General features: G+C 42.9%; 2 long non-coding RNA genes across 3 annotated transcripts in view; both read left to right on the forward strand.

The window, feature by feature from the left end:
- The first annotated feature begins 11,720 nt into the window (after positions 1 to 11,720).
- Positions 11,721 to 17,207, forward strand: part of LOC112647108 (uncharacterized) — a 51,505-nt gene continuing 46,018 nt past the window's right edge. For both annotated transcript variants that reach the window (XR_003128092.3, XR_007410841.1), the window contains exon 1: positions 11,721 to 11,894. This is a non-coding gene — a long non-coding RNA (uncharacterized LOC112647108). The remainder of the gene's footprint in view (positions 11,895 to 17,207) is intronic.
- On the forward strand, positions 13,808 to 16,086 carry LOC112647105 (uncharacterized). Its single transcript, XR_003128089.3, has 2 exons — positions 13,808 to 13,955; positions 15,404 to 16,086. It is a non-coding gene; the product is annotated as an uncharacterized LOC112647105 (long non-coding RNA).

Here is a 17,207-nt window from a genome sequence, read left to right on the forward strand (position 1 = left end):
CCCTCCCCTAACCTGCCCCTTCATCTGTCAGCAAAGCTGTTCTGTGTTGTTGTTGCCCTGGAGGCCTTTGCTCAAGGTGAACTTCAAGTCTGGGTCAGCGACTCTTCCAGGTCTCCTTTGGCACCAGCAGGCCTCCTGGGCTACCCCTCCCTGAATCTTCCTCTGGCTCTGACCTGAAAGGTATTTCTGGTCACCAGTCAGGCAGCTAGACAATGTGTCTAAATACTGAGGCTTCCTTGGCTGTCCCTAAACTACTGGATGCATGGGTTTTTGACTTTGTGTCTGCGAGGCTGTCGCATATTAACAGCTCGACATCATTGCCCATGACTTCAAGTGGCACTTTTCAAAGTGTCTGCCCTTGGAAGGAGTAGCTCATGGTTCATTTGACCCTGTACTTCACCCAACTGCTTCCTGAGCCAGTGGGGGGAGCGTAATCCCAGCCTAGAATTGTGTGGCCGACTTAAAGAGTGGAGCCAATTGATTCATTTCACCCAAGTTTGGAGTTGGAAACTTAAAGAGACTGCTGCTAGTATGTGGCAGGCCTTGGAGCTGGAAGGTCCTATGGACCTACAGCTGGAGGATTAAGGGAGCACATACCAGCTGATGTGTAAGCAGAAGAAAGCAGGAAGGGTGTGGATACGGGGACAGACCCACTTAGGAAAGCAGAGTCTTGTAGGCCCCATGAACTGGAGGCCACACCTCGGTTTCCCTGAGGACTGCTTGATTTCCTGTCAGGTTCTCTGAGACCTCTGAGAACAATCCTCCAGACCCTTTTAGCCTGGCTGGCTCCAGTGCATTTCTCTTTCCCATCATCAAGAGTCTTGATGAAAACAGAGCATGAGGAGAGCTGCCATACTGACACATAGTAGCCTTGGAGAGCCACCTGAGGGAGTTGAGAAGAGGCTGGCTCCAGGGTGGCCAATTATACCCAGTCTTCCTAAAGTCTCTGCAGTGTGCCTCTGGTTGCAGGGACAGCTGAGATGCACAAGGTCAGGAATCTTGAGCGGTGAGATCCAAGGTAACCAGAGGAAATGGCTGTAGATTCAGATAGGCTTGGAGGAAGGAAAAAGTCTGAGAGGGGAGCACTTGGAAATATGAATACATTTATTACTATTATTATAGAAGTTTACATGCAGTCAAACTGACTTTCTTTTTTCTGGGTTTACTGCCCATGTCAGCCTTGATCACTTAGTTACAGTATTGTCTGCCAGATTCCTCCACTGTCAAGTTTTCTTGTTTGCTTTCCTTTCTATACTCTGTTCTTTGGAAATGAGTCACTAAAGCCAGCCCATCCTCTAGGGGAGAGGAATTAAACTCTAGCTCCTGCAGTGGGAAACCACTCTTTGAACCAGAATTAGAAGGAGCTGCTTCTATGTTTATCCAATGCATGGTTCTAAATTTTGGACTGCCTTTTAGTCTGGGCAGGGAAAGACTGGAGGAGAAATCAATTCAGCACCAGTTTGGTGTTCCTTTGCAGATTTGCCTACTACCATTTACTTTTCAGAGTTCTCAAGAGAGCTGCTCCATGCTTGCTTTCTAGTGTTTCTGTTACTTTCACCAGGAGTGAGGCTGAGTAGAGGGTGCATGCTTCATTTTGATGGGAACCAGAAACCACTCATTTACTTTTTATTCAATAATTCCTTCACTCACTCCCATTCACTCATTTGCTTATCCCTCATTTGTTAATTCTTTCATTATTACTTATTTGTTCATAAGTCATATACATTTCAATCAATACACCTGTTTTAAGCACTTATTTTACTCAAGTGCTATGCAAGTCACTGCAGGCACAGATATGAAATATAGTTTCTGTCTGAAAATAATCTTGGGCTAGAGAGAAAGTAGATTACCAAATAAATACAATTAGAGTAGGATGAGTTGTGGGAACAACAACTGCCTTAAATGAGGGAATCTAAAAGAAGACAGCCTGGGGGCACCTGGGTGGTTCAGTGGTTGAGCATCTGCCTTTGGCCCAGGTCGTGATCCTGGGGTCTGGGATCAGTCCCACATTGGCCTCCCCACAGGGAACCACTTCTCCCTGTGTCTATGTCTCTGCCTCTCTCTCTTTCTCTGTCTCTCATGAATAAATGAATAAAATCTTAAAAAAAAAAGAAGACAGCATGGCTTCGGGAAGTTATCTTATTTGGAGCTAGATGAGTCTGAGGTCTGCAAACATTTCACTTTAAAAGGACAGCATAAACTAAAGCATGAGATTGGGAGATGAAGGGAGCATGTTTGAAGAAGTGAAGTCCTTTGTCTTCAACCTTGGCATTCCTAGGATTTCAGGACAGGCATGTGACTGAAAACAATCCTAGGATGGAACATAAGACTCCTCCAAGATAACGCCTTAGTTTAGAAAATTGATATTTGATGGTCTCTTCTATCTGATTCTTACTCATCCTGGTGGGTTCTGTCTGCTTGCTGTTCTATCATTTTAAAAAATGTTGGCTTTGCTCCAAGGAGCCTGGCTAGTCTGTCACAGGGCTCACCTGCCATCTGTAAAGGATTGGAAGGCAACAGAACCTGCCTCTGCAGTTGTATCTGGAAAATGGGGTGGGAGTAGGGGAGTAACCTGATTCCTAGATTCCTGATTCTTGATGTTTATATTCAAGAGGAACAAAGTGCTGAGATTTATCATTCATCTTCAATGATATTCCATCTCCTTTGGATCCCAACCCCTGGGAACTCAGAGCCTCTGTATTCATCCTCTGATACATACAGATCTTACATTTTATCTGGCCTTTTTCCTATATTTGATCATTCATTCAGTTAGTCGTTTATTCATTCATGCATGCATGGATACATCCATGTGTATTCTACTCATACTTAATGCTGGGCCTTGATTTGACTGTTGCTTTCCTATGAAAGTCTTGCTTTGCTCCCTACACTATTCATATTCTTTTTCAACCTAAGCATTGCCTTCTGTTTTTTGTTTTAGTTTTTAAGATTTTATTCATTCGACAGAGAGAGATTGAGAAAAAGAGAACAAGCAAGGGAAGGGGGAGAGGGAGACACAGACACCCTACTGAGCAGGGAGCCTGATGATGAGCTTAGTCTCAGGACCCTGGGATCATGACCTGAGCCAACGGCAGATTCTTAACAGACTGAGCCACATAGGTGCCCCTCCTTTTCTGTTTTCTTTGGATGGATTCTCTTTCTCTTTAGTGTGTGTATGATTCACCTTTGAACTGTTCTCATGGTCTGTTCTGCTCCCTCCTCTTTTAGCCCTCTTGTCCTTACAGCTGAGGCAGCCGTGCAGTCCAACACTGAGATGGGGTAATTACATGGGGTTCTACTCAGACACCTAGCTTGGCTGCTAGTGCCTCCATTCTAATAGCTGTGACTTGACCTCATTTCTGAGACCCTGTTATAGTAATTTCTTCTGTTCATGTTTTCTGTCCCCAAGTTTCTCCCATTGAAATGTGTCTGGCCCTCCTGTTCCCAGTTGCTTGTCCTTTCTCATAATTGGGGATCCTTCATCTACAGACTTAACACCAGGACCAGCCCCACGACTTGGGCACAGTATCAAACCTCCTATCACCTCTGACCTGGATCTATCTGGTCTGCTCCTCATTGTGCCTTTTAAGATGGAGGAAAAAAAAAAACATAAAACAAAATAAAACATGAATTTGGGATCAGATTTACCTGTGCTTCAAAATAAAATATTGTTAGACAAGTTGTTTAACTCTTCAATATCAATTTTCTAGTTGTAAAATTGATTATGGGCAAAATTCCTACCTACCACCTTGCTAATAGAATACCGGTTTTGTTCAGATGTTAAGCAATCACAAATTTCTAGGGAGGAAACTAAAGCCTTCAGTGGGTTAAGGTTGGTTGAAGCTGATGGGGGTAATTCCTTTCCTCTTGCCAGCAATTGTTTTAGGAGAGGGCATGGGATGAAATTCTGGTCAATGAGGTATGAGGGGGATGTCTTCTGGGGGCTTTGGGAATGGATTTCTTCAATGGAAAAAGAGCATCAGAGAAAGTAATACTCACATTTCTGCCTCAAAATGTTGTCTCTCATGTGATGCTTGGAGCTGAGATGGCCATTGTAGGAGACTGTATAGTATACAAAAGGACAAACCCACACCCTGAGGAAGATGGCAGGGCAGAAAGATAGGAAAGCCTAGTTCTGGATGATATGGTTTAGCCACTTCATCGAGCAACCCAGAAAGTGTGCTTCCTTCAGTTTATTTATTGTTCAAGATAAATTCCCCTTCACTTGTCATTTTTAGTTGAGTTTTGCTACTCACAGCCCAAATCATCCTGATATGTGGTATTGTAATTCCTATCTTCTAAGGTTTAAATGAGAAAACTTTTGCTCACCCTTTAGGTCTCAGCCCAAATGTCACCTCCTCAAGAAAGCCTTCCCTGATTGCTTGTCATAAGTCATATCACTCTCTCATACATTAGTCACTAGCAGCATGTATCTTTTCTTATTTTTCTTCATGACAAAGTCTCTGTTTACTTGATTATTTACACTATCCTTCACTACTCTCTGGGCTTTGTGAAGGCAGAGATGCTGTTCCTTTTTTTTGATCATTGTGTCGCCTATGGCTAGCATAGTGCCCAACATATAATCAATCCTCAATAAATATCCGTCAAATGAAAGAAGAAATTAACATATGAACATATGTAGAACAGAACTGGCATGTAGCAGGAAAGTCTACCTTCATGCCTGTTCTGAGATTGAAAAGTTGATTAACTCCTTATTTTTCATTTTAACAAATAACTTCGTACCCAATCATTGGTTGATGTATTTCAAAACAATTTTAAATATACTTTGAAATACATCTTTATTTCACCCCCTCAGAAGCACCCCAATCTCCCTTCTTGATACTGGATTTTTAGTATTCATGATAGCTAAGCAAACCCCTTCTTTGATTTTTCTCTGTAGGCTCCAGGAGACTGAGCAGTCATTACTTGTGAATAATGGCCCGGGAGGCTGCTGATCCATGTAGGAATCTGGCTGCCTTGCACTGAGCGCTCAGCTCTTAGCTAGTTTTGTCACCAACACCACCCTAACAGGATATCCAAAGAGTTGCCTTCCATGATCCAGTAAGGATCATGGGGCTTGTGATTGGAGAGAGATATGGGGGCTTTGGGAAAAGAAAGTTGGAATAGCTTTGCCAACCCTCACGAGTATTTTGGGGAAACAAGCTAGCACAGCATAGTGATTTATTTTTATGAAGTATTAGTTTGCCTTGTAGAGTGAAAGTATGGGCGTTTGGAGAATGAAAGCTCGTAATGAGAGAGGCAGGGCTTATCCTCCACTTTCTCTTAACCATGAACAAGGAACGACAATGTCATTAATGACAACAGTAATAACTGGAGTCTCAGAGGAGATTAGAACTGGAGCTGGCGGCAAGTATCTGTGCTTAGTTATCTAGTCTAGCATTTCTCAAAAGAGGTTCTGCAGAGCCTAAGTCCCCTGAATGCTTTTTGCTAAAAGGGTTCATTCATGGTTAAACTATTTGGAAAACATAGTATGTACTTCACTCAGTAAATACAAAGGTCCCTGAAAAATAAGAAAACCTTATTAATTTTGATTAACCCACAATTCTGGTGCTTATTTCATCCAGGAAACCATTATTTTTTTGTGACTATTCTTAACAACTCCTAGAAGGTAGACATTTTGGGAAATGCTAATCTGAGCAAGGGTGGTTACTAGTTATTCTTACATAATATTTACTGAGTAATTAATTAATTAATTCATGAATTCATTTATTCGTGTAATCATTCATTTATTTGAGAAAGATCCATTGAGAGACTATTCTGCATAATCTAATGGGTTAGGAGCAAGGGGTGCAGATTTGATCGATGCCTGCCTAAAGCTATAGTTCAGTGGACAAGACAAAATTAAATAACAAATTTCCCGATTGATTGCTTAATTACAGCCGTGATGAGTGCTACAAAAGGGAAACACCGGATGCATACAAATTTACATTAACAGGATAAGGAAGGTAGTTTGGAGCTCTCAGAGAAGCTGTGGACCAACCATCCTGGTTTGCCCAGGACAGGAGGTGAACTGTGATTCATGATTTTAACTTCCCAAACTGGGACACAGTGTCAGGCAAATCAGGGTGGTTGGTCCCCCTAACAGAATGTGATTTCTGAGGTACACTCTGTCGATCTGACTTTGAGAGAACTCTGGTAGGGTGGAGACGTCTTTTCTGGAGTTGCCTCACCCCCTGGGCCTGAGCTTCCCTATCTGGAATGAAGGGGATGGGGGTGTGACTCTTCTGCTCTTCATGGGTTGTTGGGAGTAACAGTGGAATAATTACAATGGAAGGCCTGTGCCAGGCACTTGGGCTTCCTAAGAGTCAGGGGTGACTCTTCCTTCCAGGGGAACTATAATCATCCCTACCTGAAGGTAGTGATTCCTCTGGGGGAAGGTTTTCAGAGAATGCCACTAGCCACACATCCAAGTTTCTAAATCCAACAGCAAGAGGCATTTCCCACAGATGCAAAAACAGGAGCGTGTGTGGGAGGCATGAATCACAGAGGGTGAGGGGGAGACCATAATGATGCCCAGGAAAACGCTTCACCCCAGGGTCTGGGAGGGGCTTGAGCCCAACAGCATCTTCCCCCTGGCAGGACCCTGAGGAGGGCTGGAGGGCAGTGCGGAGTCCTGCACCCTAAAGAACTATCTTGCATATGCACTTGTGCACCATGAGTGACTCATTGCCTGCTGGGGGAGTTCAGTGTCTTCATCTATAAAGCAGAAATAATGATGTTTATTTCAACTAGCTATTGGGAATTTAATAACAACGACAACAAATAATATTGCTGGAATGTAATGAATTTACCATGCCAAGGAATTGTGCTATGTCTTTACATATATAGGCTTGATTATTGTCTTCCATAATACAAATGTAAAAAGTGGGCTTAGAGAGGTTAAGAGACTTGTCCAAGGTAGGATGACTAAGTGTCCTGGTTTGCCCAGGACTTTTCTAATTTCAGCATGCCAAGTCCCCTCTCTTTGGAAACTCTCAGTCCTGGGAAACTTGGAATAGTTGTCATGTTAGACAGTCACACAACTAATAAGTTATGGAACTTTAAGATATTTCAGGGAAGAGAATTGTTAAGACTGTTAAAAATTATAGCAAAAATTATTGATATAGTTATTTGTTTTTTATATAATCATATAATCATTATTATATCAACCTCCATCTCAATATAAACCAAGTACTTCTAGACTTTTGTTTTTTAGGATTTTATTTATTTATTCATAAGAAACAGAGGGAGAGGCAGAAACACAGGCAGAGGGAAAAGCAGTCTCCCTGCAGGGAGCTGGATGTGGGACTCGATCCCAGGACTCCAGGATCATGACCTGAGTCGAAGGCAGATGCTAAACCACTGAGCCACCCAGCCTTCCCTAGGCATTTTCGTTTCATTTTATTTATTTTTTATCATGATAAGTGTACTCTTTAATCTCCATCCCCTATTTCTCCACCCTCCTCACCCCCTCCCCTCTGGTAACCATCAGTTTGTTATCTAAAGTTGAGTCTGTTTCTTGTTTCTCTCTTTTTTTTTCTTTGTTGGTTTGTTTTGTTTCTTAAATTCCACATATGAGTGAGACATATGGTATTTGTCTTTCTCTGACTTATATGACTTAGCATTATATTTTCTAGATCCATCCATGTTGTTTTAAATGGCAAGATTTCATTCTTTTTACAGCTGAATAGTATTCCATTATAATATATATATATATATATCACATAAAAGTGATATATATATATATATCACATAAAAGTGATATATATATATATATCACTTCTTTATCTTTTTTTTTTTTAATTTTTATTTATTTATGATAGTCACACACAGAGAGAGAGAGAGAGAGAGAGAGGCAGAGACATAGGCAGAGGGAGAAGCAGGCTCCATGCACCGGGAGCCCGACGTGGGATTCGATCCCGGGTCTCCAGGATCGCGCCCTGGGCCAAAGGCAGGCGCCAAACCGCTGCGCCACCCAGGGATCCCACTTCTTTATCTTTTCATCTATTGATGGACACTTGGACTGCTTCCATCATTTGGCTATTATAAACAATGCTGCTATAAACATAGGGGTGCATGTATCCCTTTCAATTAGCGTTTTTGTATTCTTGGATTAAATACTGAGTAGTGTGATTTCTGGATCATAGGGTAGTTCTGTTTTTAGTTTTTTGAGGAATTCCCCTACTGTTTTTCACAGTAGATGCACCACTTGACATTCCCACCAACAGTGCATGAGGGTTCCTTTTTCTCCACATCCTTGCCAACACTTGTTTCTTGTGTTTTGGTTTTAGCCATTCTGACAGGTATGAGGTGATATCTCGTTGTGGTTTTGATTTGCATTTCCCCAATGATAACTGATGTTGAACATCTTTTCATGTGTCGATTGGCCATCTGCATGTCTTCTTTGGAGAAATGTCTGTTCATGTCTTCTGTCTATTTTTAAATTGGGTTGTTTTTGGGTATTCAGTTCTATCAGTTCTTTATATATTTTGGATACTAACCCTTTATAAGATATGTCATTTGCAAATATCTTCTCCCATTCAGTAGGTTGCCTTTTAGTTTTGTTGTTTTCTTTGCTGTGCAGAAGCTTTTTATTTTGATGTAGTCCCAATAGTTTATTTTTGCTTTTATTTCCCTTGCTTCAGAAGACATTTCTAGAGGAATATTGCCACAGCCAATGTCAGAGAAATTACTGCCTGTGCTCTCTTCTAGGATTTTTACGGTTTCAGATTTCACATTTAGGTCTTTGATCCATTTTGAGTTTATTTTTGTGTGTGGTGTAAGAAAGTGGCCCAGTTTCATTCTTCTGCATGTTGCTGTCCAGTTTCCCCAACATTATTTATTGAAAAGACTGTCTTTTTCCTACTGGATATTCATGTAGTTATTGCTATGATAATTTTTATATTTTAATATAATCATATATTAATTATTCTATCAATTTCCTTTTCAATATGAACCAAGTCCTACTAGACTTTTAAAAAGACTGTTTTCCCATCATATTAATAATGCTCTCCAGACATTAGTGCTACTCACCAGTATTTGTAGTCTTCTTTCTTCTGGACCCAGAACCTTTGATGATAGATGTGACCAAATGACTTGTTTTGACCAATGGAATGTGATTGGAAGTGATACACATCACTTCAGGGAAGAAATGTAAGGATCAGTAAGCAGCCCTCCACATTCCTTGCAGTAGATGCTGGTAGGTTTTTCCCAGGTCCCTTTTTTTTTCTGGCTGGTATGCTCACCCTGCAGCTGCTGTGACAGCTGGAGTGCTAATAGCTCACAGCTGTCCCTACCTAGCAGGGCTAAGAGCACAAAATTTGATGCCAGCCCACTTGGCCAAGCCCAACTCTGCCATGAATGACTGTGTGATCCTGAATGAGTTATTTAACCTCTCTGAGTCTTAGTTCCCTCATCTTTAAAAAGGATAAGCCTACCTCATAGTATTAATGTGAGGATTAAATGCATAATGCCTGTAAAGCTCTTGTAACAGTTTGGCACATGGTTAAGTGGGCTTTTAAAAAAACATTTATTTTTATGTCTCCTGCTTTACCCTGCCTCAATTGGGAGTATGACAACCCATTATCAAGGGCGCTAATGCTGTCACAATAGAGTGACAGGAAACAAAGTCCAGAGATACTTCACAGGTTTTTCAGATTCCATGGGGATTCAGTTTAGGAGCTGGAGTAAAAGCTAATACAGAAGAATGATAACAACACTAAGTCAGCACTTACTGTTGCCTGGCATTGCATTATCTTACTTATTACTCTTCACAATACATCTGGAAATTATGATAATCTTGATTATACAGATGTGGAAATAGAGGCAAACAAAAGAGGTGAAATAAAACTTCACAAGCAGTAAGTGGTAGCAGAGTCAGAAGGAAACAAAAATGAGATATTTCAGGATGAAATATTTTGCAATGGAAAATAACTATGATTACTATCTTTAAACAATGGAAAATGGTGGTTACAAATTTTTTAGAAGAGGAAACATTTATTTATACAAGTGTTTCATACCACATCCACTATTCTATACTTTGAATTTTTAAAAAATAAACGTTTTATTTTAGAACATCTTTAGGTTTACAGAGAAGTTGCAAAGACAGTACAGGGAGTCTTCATATACCTTTACTAGCTCTCCCTAATGTTAACATCTTACATTACCATGGTATGTTTGACAAAACTATTGGAACATCACTGTTAACTAAACTCTAGACTTTTTTCAGGTCTCACCAGTTTTTTCCACTAATGTCCTTTATTCTAGGATACAGTCCAGGTTTAACTGAATTTTAGGTAAAGGAAAGCCTTGCCAATGATGGAAAAGTTTGTTTACTTAGGGAATAAGGATTTGGTATTAGGGCAGTAGAATGATAAGTGACTTTTCTTCTATGGTCAAAACTTTCACACTCTTGTAACGTTAACTATAAGGGAATAGTTATTACATGAAGTCTCTCGCACCATGGGCGTTTGGTACTGTCTGGTGCAAATCAGATTGTAGATTAGAAAAGTCCTTCAATTATCTACTGGCCCCATGGAGTAAGGGAGAAGCATGTATGTTTGTGTTGGGGGAGCCAGGTGATAGGGAAGCTGAACCACCATCATTGTCACAAGAAGGAGGGAACAGAAAGGGGGAGGGGCTGGATGCTTTTAAATTCTGCTGGGGGAGGCGACGGGGGGCGGGGCATAATCCAGTGGTTGGTCAATCTAGAGGAGTGGCTTCAAAGGCTTTTTGGGTTTTGTTTGTCTTTTTTTTTTTAATTTAAGCTTCTGCAATTCTTCAAACAAAAGTCTATTAATTATCTATAGTGTGGCAGTCCCTCTGTTGGCTGCTTTACCTACACTTTCCATACCTATACTCCTTTTTTTTTTTTATTGAAGTTCAATTTGCCAACATATATATAGCATAACACCCAGTGCTCATCCTGCCAAGTGCCCCCCTCAGTGCCCATCACCCAGTCACCCCAACCCCCCCCCGCCCATTTCCCCTTCCACTACTCCATACCTATACTCCTTAAAACAAGATGCTCTTATTCCCATTTTAAGGATCAAAAGGGTGGGGTCAGAGAGGCTAAGTGATTTTCCCAAAGACATAGTCTGTCAGTGTTTGGATTAGAACCCAGGTCTGTGTGACATTATTGTTCTTATGCCCTAAATTGTACTCCTTTGACATCCTCTTTAAAAAAAAAAAAAGCCTCTTTGGAGTTTGGCATCAAAGGAGGAACCTTCTATTCTGCTGAGTATTTGGTTAAGAGGCCTGAAGGAATACCAGAAAGTTTAGTGGGATTGTGTGCATATGTGTTACCAGTGGGGTTGCTGGGTGTAAACCATTGCTTGAAGCAGAGATATCAACCTCTCCTTCCTCTTTTCCTCAATTGATCAATCACTAGGAATCTTGTGTCTGCTCTTGGTTAAAACTAGCATTTTGGAGGTTTTGGAAGCGGGCCAGCAGTGATGAATGAGTATGGCCCAGTCAGTGTCCAGATCCATCTGGGGTTCCCTTGGGACAGGCCAACTTGAGTTTTCTGGGCCAGATGCTTGGGAAACCTCCAACTTGGCTTTGGGGGTACACAAAACCAAAATAAATGAAGTGGAATAAAAAAAGCTGGAGGCACCCCAGCATGCCCTATTTACAAAGTGCTTTAGTTCCTTTTGGGTTGTATTTGATTTTCTCCTTCACTGAGAAATGGGGAGACATCACAATGACTTATGTGCCAAAGAGAGGACTCCCAACCATCCTTCAGCCTCCCTCACCCCCTCGGCCCCTTTTGTGTGACAGGATGCCCTCAATTACTCTCTTTAGGGGGGGGTCCCAGTCAGAAGAAGATGGAGCCAACCATCTGTTACCGACTCCAGTGAGCAATTTAATTTTCTCTTGTTCCCAACAAGGAGGATTTTGTAAGTACATAAATTACCGTCAGTCCTGGTTAATCAGGAGCTTGCTGTCTGAAGGGGCGGGGATGGTCAAGTTGGATACACCCACTGACCTGGACTTACCAAGAGGAAAGGCACCCTGCACTTTGGGGGAAAAGTCATTTGAAGGAAGTAAAGAATGTCAGACAGAGAAACTTCCTTAGAGATCATCCAATCTGACACTTCTTTTATAAATGAGGAAATCAGGGCCAGAGAGGGTAAATGATCTGTCTAGCTAGGCAGAGCACAGTTAGGGCTTGAACTAAGGAGCTCCAATTCCCAAACTCTATCTTTCCAACACAACACAAGGTAAAACAAATGACCTACTTGCCCCTGCCATTTAATCTCTAGAGGTGGGACCAAAGGATAATAATCATGACAATGACGACCACCACAGGAGCTACACCTCATGTGACCAGCAATGTAGGAGAGGCAGTTTAGTGCAGAGTTAACAGAATGGGCTCTGGAGCCAGATAGCCTGGTTCAAACCCCCAGTTCCATCACTTAATAGCTGTGTGATCTTGGGTAAGTTACTTAACCTCTGGAGCCTAGGCCAACAATGTCAGTTTTTGAGGCCTGTCCCTTCACATCCCCTTAGTGTCCTCACCCTTTCCAGCCCAACTTTCCATGTTCAGCATCTGCATCTTTGTTGGAGAGCTATCCTTGGGCCCCCAGAGTCTGCTCTGTCAATGACCATTGCAGGCCCAGAGTCTCCTAGGGATGGCCTTTGACCAACAACTGACAGATGTGGGGGGATAAATGCCCCAGCTTCCTTACTTCTTGCTCAGGATAGTTCCCAGGCATGGGTTTTATACCATTCTCCAGAGTTCCCTGCAGGATTAGGCTCTATTCACCCACCACAGTGGCTGGCTTAATAATGCCTGTGTTATTGCTCACTGGTACTGTGTCCTTTGCATCTCTTCATTAACTGTTTGCATTCAAATCCTTGTCTTAGCATCTGCAAATGGTTTGTTAATCCAAACTAAGACAGTGCCTCCACTTTCTCATTTATAAAATGATGTCAATGATAGTTTCTATATCAAAGAGTAGCTGTTAGGGGTAAATGGGCTGAAGTTGCAAAGAACAGTGCCTGATGCACAGTGAAAATTCAACAAATAGCTATGTAGCTGACACATGCTTATCTCATTATCTTATTAATTCCACACTGTATACACACAATTATTCCCATTATACAAATAAGATAATCCAAGCTCAGAGAGGCTAAGTAATTTTCCCAAAGTCATGAAGCTTAATAAGAAGTAATGTCAAGACCCAAACACAGATTCATCTTTGAAGTTCCTTCCATTTTTACCTCTGCCAAGCGGTTTTCCCTGATCCTTCCAATCTGGGCCAAGGTCAAGGGTCCTTCCTCTTGTGCTCCTACTACTTCAGTCACAGGACTTGTCCCAGTGTATTGCTTGTCAGACTTTCCCTCTAGGCTTCTAGCTCTGGGAAGCCCAGTACCTTCCCTCAGACATTTCTGGGAGCTCAGCTTTTAGCCTGGTGTCCTGTGCATAGTAGGCTTCCAGTGAGTGCTGAATAAATAAGCACACAACTTGAAACCAGAAGAGGCAGCCAGCAAGGTTGGCGGGGTGGGGGGGCGGCGCCCAGAGTAAACTCCAGGGCACAAGTCCATGTTTGTGTCTCACAGTCTTCAGATTTCAACTGGAAGCATCTTGGAAATCTTCCCAGGAAATACTCTTCTCCTCCCATTCCTGCTGCAGACAGGATTTATATATGTGGTTGATGGGCCTCTTGGGTATTCCAAAATTTCATCAAGGCATCTAGTCGCTCTTAAAATCTTGTCAGGGAGACAAGGATCTCACATGTTACCACATAGAGACACATGAGCATCCAATCCCAGTAATTGTTCCATTGTGAGGTAACACTGGAGCAGCAAAGCTTTCAAGGACTGTTAAGGAGTGTGAGAAAAAGCAGGAAGGAGATGAACTGTGGATCAACATGACTGGAAGGATGCCCACTGGAGCAGGAGGAGACCAAAATTAGGCTAGAAGTGCAAGGGTCTTATAACGATACTGATAACTGGTAATCATACCCACCTCTTTAAAGCGTGTGCTATATATTGGCTTCAACACATTGTTTAAGAACCTAAGTTCCTCTTAGGAATCCTTGAGGATTGAATCCTCTGTCATTTATTAGCTGTATGATCTTGGGTGAACTATTTAGTCTCTCTGTGCCTCAGTCTGTTGTCGGATTTGTAAAATGGGGATAACACATACTTTCCTCACAGGACTGTCAGAAATAAAATAGCATGTGATGTGCTTGGGAAAGTGTTTTACCACATGGTAAGCAAGTAGGCAAATGCTAGTTTTTAGTAGGCACTGAATAAGACTTTAAGGAGTAAAAGGTAGACTATTTTTGTTCTCAGGAAGCTCAGAACATACAGTCAACGTTGCTAAGCTCACTTGCCCACGTATAGAGAAATGTTTGAGCAGGTTCCCCCAATTACCATTTGTTTGTTGAAAAGAGCTGAATGATAAAAAATAGGAAGAGGATGCTGGGGGAGCATAGAGAAGCAGCGTCTAGTTCAGAGCTGGGTAGGAGTGGTTACTGGTGGAAGTCAGGGAAGGCTTCCCCAAGAGGCAGTACTTGAAATAAGTCTCATGGACACATCAGAGTTATCTGAGAAGGTAGGAGAGGGCTTTCCAGGGAAAAGAACACCCTAGGTCAACACTGACAGATGGGCTTGGAAAAAAAAGTGAGCTATTTGAGAAATGTTGAAAAGTTTGGCTCTATAGCACTGAGTGGGAGAGTAGGGAAGCGTTCTGCTACTACTCAAAATCCTTCAGTGGTATCTCATGGCTCTTGGGCTCTAGACCAGGGTCCTATACATGACCCATTGAAGTCCAATGCGCTGTTCCCTACCGACCACCCTCAATCCCACCTTCTGCTGCTTTAGCCACATTGGCTGGCTTAGTGGGCTCTCTGCAAAACCGGCTCTGAGTCCAAGATTCAGATACAGATGGTTTCTTCTATGAGTATTCCCAAGAGGAACCCAGGAAGAAGTGGTGGAAGCCAAGAAAGAGTGTGATTTCAGGTGCAGTTTCAAACTGTTCCTGATTCCACAGGAAGCCGTAGACTTTCTCCACCTTCAATTCATCCATATCAATTGGTTATTGGCACTGGGCACCCGAGGAGGACATAAACTCCCAGGCACCTCTGGGTCTTGGTACAGGTGAGGTGCCTCCAGCCTGTGAAGATCACAGGTGTTAAGGTAAGTGGCTAGCCACAAAACACAGGAACAGAAGTGATCCCAGGGCATGAGGGCAGGCGTGGAGACCAACAGTGCCCATCACATTGGCCTGCTTTCGGTAACCTGAATGCTCCCAGCGCTCTCCCTTCCTTAATCTGGCTAACTTTTCTCATCCTGCGAGCTGCAGCTAAATGCTGTTCATCGAGGAGACAGTCTGACCCTTTAGACTGGATTAGGCCTGCCAACTGTTTTCAAGGCACCCTACATTTTTTCTTCCCAGCACTTCAAAACAAACTGTAACCAATTACATATCCAATCAGTTCTTCCGTATGGGGCAAAACTCCATCAACTGCCAAAGACAGAAAAACAAGTCATATGAACTGAAGCAAAAACAGGGGAGTGCCTTCTGCAGCTGGAAAGGGTGTGAGGTGTGACTGGAGAACAGGACCCACACTGCCCACAGCCCACAAGACCGCCGGGCTTGGACCTGCAGCCTCCACATAGCTGGGCTCTTCTCTTTTCTAAACTCGGCTTCTTCCTCTGGGCCTCCTTTCTTTCTGCTATTGCAGATGTGGAGGGAATGTGGGCTCAGGCAGCTCCAAATTCTCATCCTAGTCACTACCGCAAGACACCCCACCTGACCCAAGAGAGCACAAGCCCACCTGTAGAACCATCACCGCAGCCCAAGTGGACATGGGCCAACGTGATTGGCCAGGCCTTGGTCATGTGCTTGCCCAGCTGCGGAGGGAGGACAGGGCAGTGCCCTGACAGGCCCCTCAGAGTCGCATGATTGGCAAGGGCCATGCTCACTTCTCGAAGAACGTGCAGGAGAGGAGCTGGGGGTGCCACGTCTCTGCCTCGTTGGATGGTGTGTCTCCCACAGATGTTTACAGCCATTGCCTTTCACGTGTCAGCCATTCTTATAGGTAATAAGAAATATAGGAAATAAATATATTAAGCCTTGCTTGCACCACAGCTTTTGCTCTTTTGGGGGAAGAAAGAAAATAAGCACGCTGATAATCAAAAACGTGTCAGGTAGTCAGATTTGTTCTGGGAAAAAAGCAGAGAGTACAGATGATAGCACATGCTGAGGAGACACTGTTTTCCTCGGGTGGTCAGAGAGGGCAACTTGGAAGACCGTGCAGGCAGGTGCCCGATGGTGACGAATCAACTACGCCATTCTGAGGGACATGAACTAAGTCCTCATGCCTCGTCTGCTTGTCTGCCTGCCCGCCTTTCTTCCTCCCTCCCTCCCTGAGTTCCTTCCTTCCTTTCTAGGTTTTCTTAAAATGTACTGTTCAGACTGCCCCAGCAGGGGTAGGGCATTTATTTAAAAATGCAGTTTTCCAGACTTCTCTGAAGACCCAGAGATTGAGAAGTCTCTAGGGTGATGCCTAAGCATCTAGATTTTTAATAAGCTCTCCAGGGGATTCTTATGCACATTCAAGTTTGAAAACTAATATTTGAGGCAGCGGAGAGATAAGAGAGGCTCTGAACAGGGAAGAAAGTGGACCTCAGTTGTGTTATGGAAGAGTAAGTCTTAGAGGCTACTGCATTGAGGATGGGCTGGAGGCTGGCCAGGTGTAAAGGTCTTGGAGACAGGGAGAGAACACATAGCCAGGTGGTAGATCAAAAAGTTTAGGTGGTGGTGGACAGACAGAGTTTGTGCCTGGTACAGTGTGTGGGTGAAGGAGAGGGAGCTGTTTAAAGGCTCCCTGTGCTCTGACTGGGGTGCTGGGGGGTACTGGGACCATTTACCTAGGAACAATTACCTATAGGCATCATTGGCATTGCATCTCTTTCTTTACCTATTCTGTATCCAGGGAGTGATTTTACTTACTTACTTACTTATTTATTTTAAAAAGATTTTATTTATTTATTTATTTATTTATTTATTTATTTATTTATTTATTTATTTATTTATTCAAGCAGGGGGGAAAGTGCAGAGGGAGAGGGAGAAACAGACTCCCCGCTGAGCAGGGAGCCCAGCACTGGGCTTGATCCCAGGACCCCAGGATCATGACCTGAGCCGAAGGCAGATGCTTACCTGACTGAGCCACTCAGGCACCCCCCAAGGAGTGATT

This window comes from Canis lupus, chromosome 5 (assembly GCF_003254725.2).
Source record: "Canis lupus dingo isolate Sandy chromosome 5, ASM325472v2, whole genome shotgun sequence".
Taxonomy (NCBI): Eukaryota; Metazoa; Chordata; class Mammalia; order Carnivora; family Canidae; genus Canis; species Canis lupus.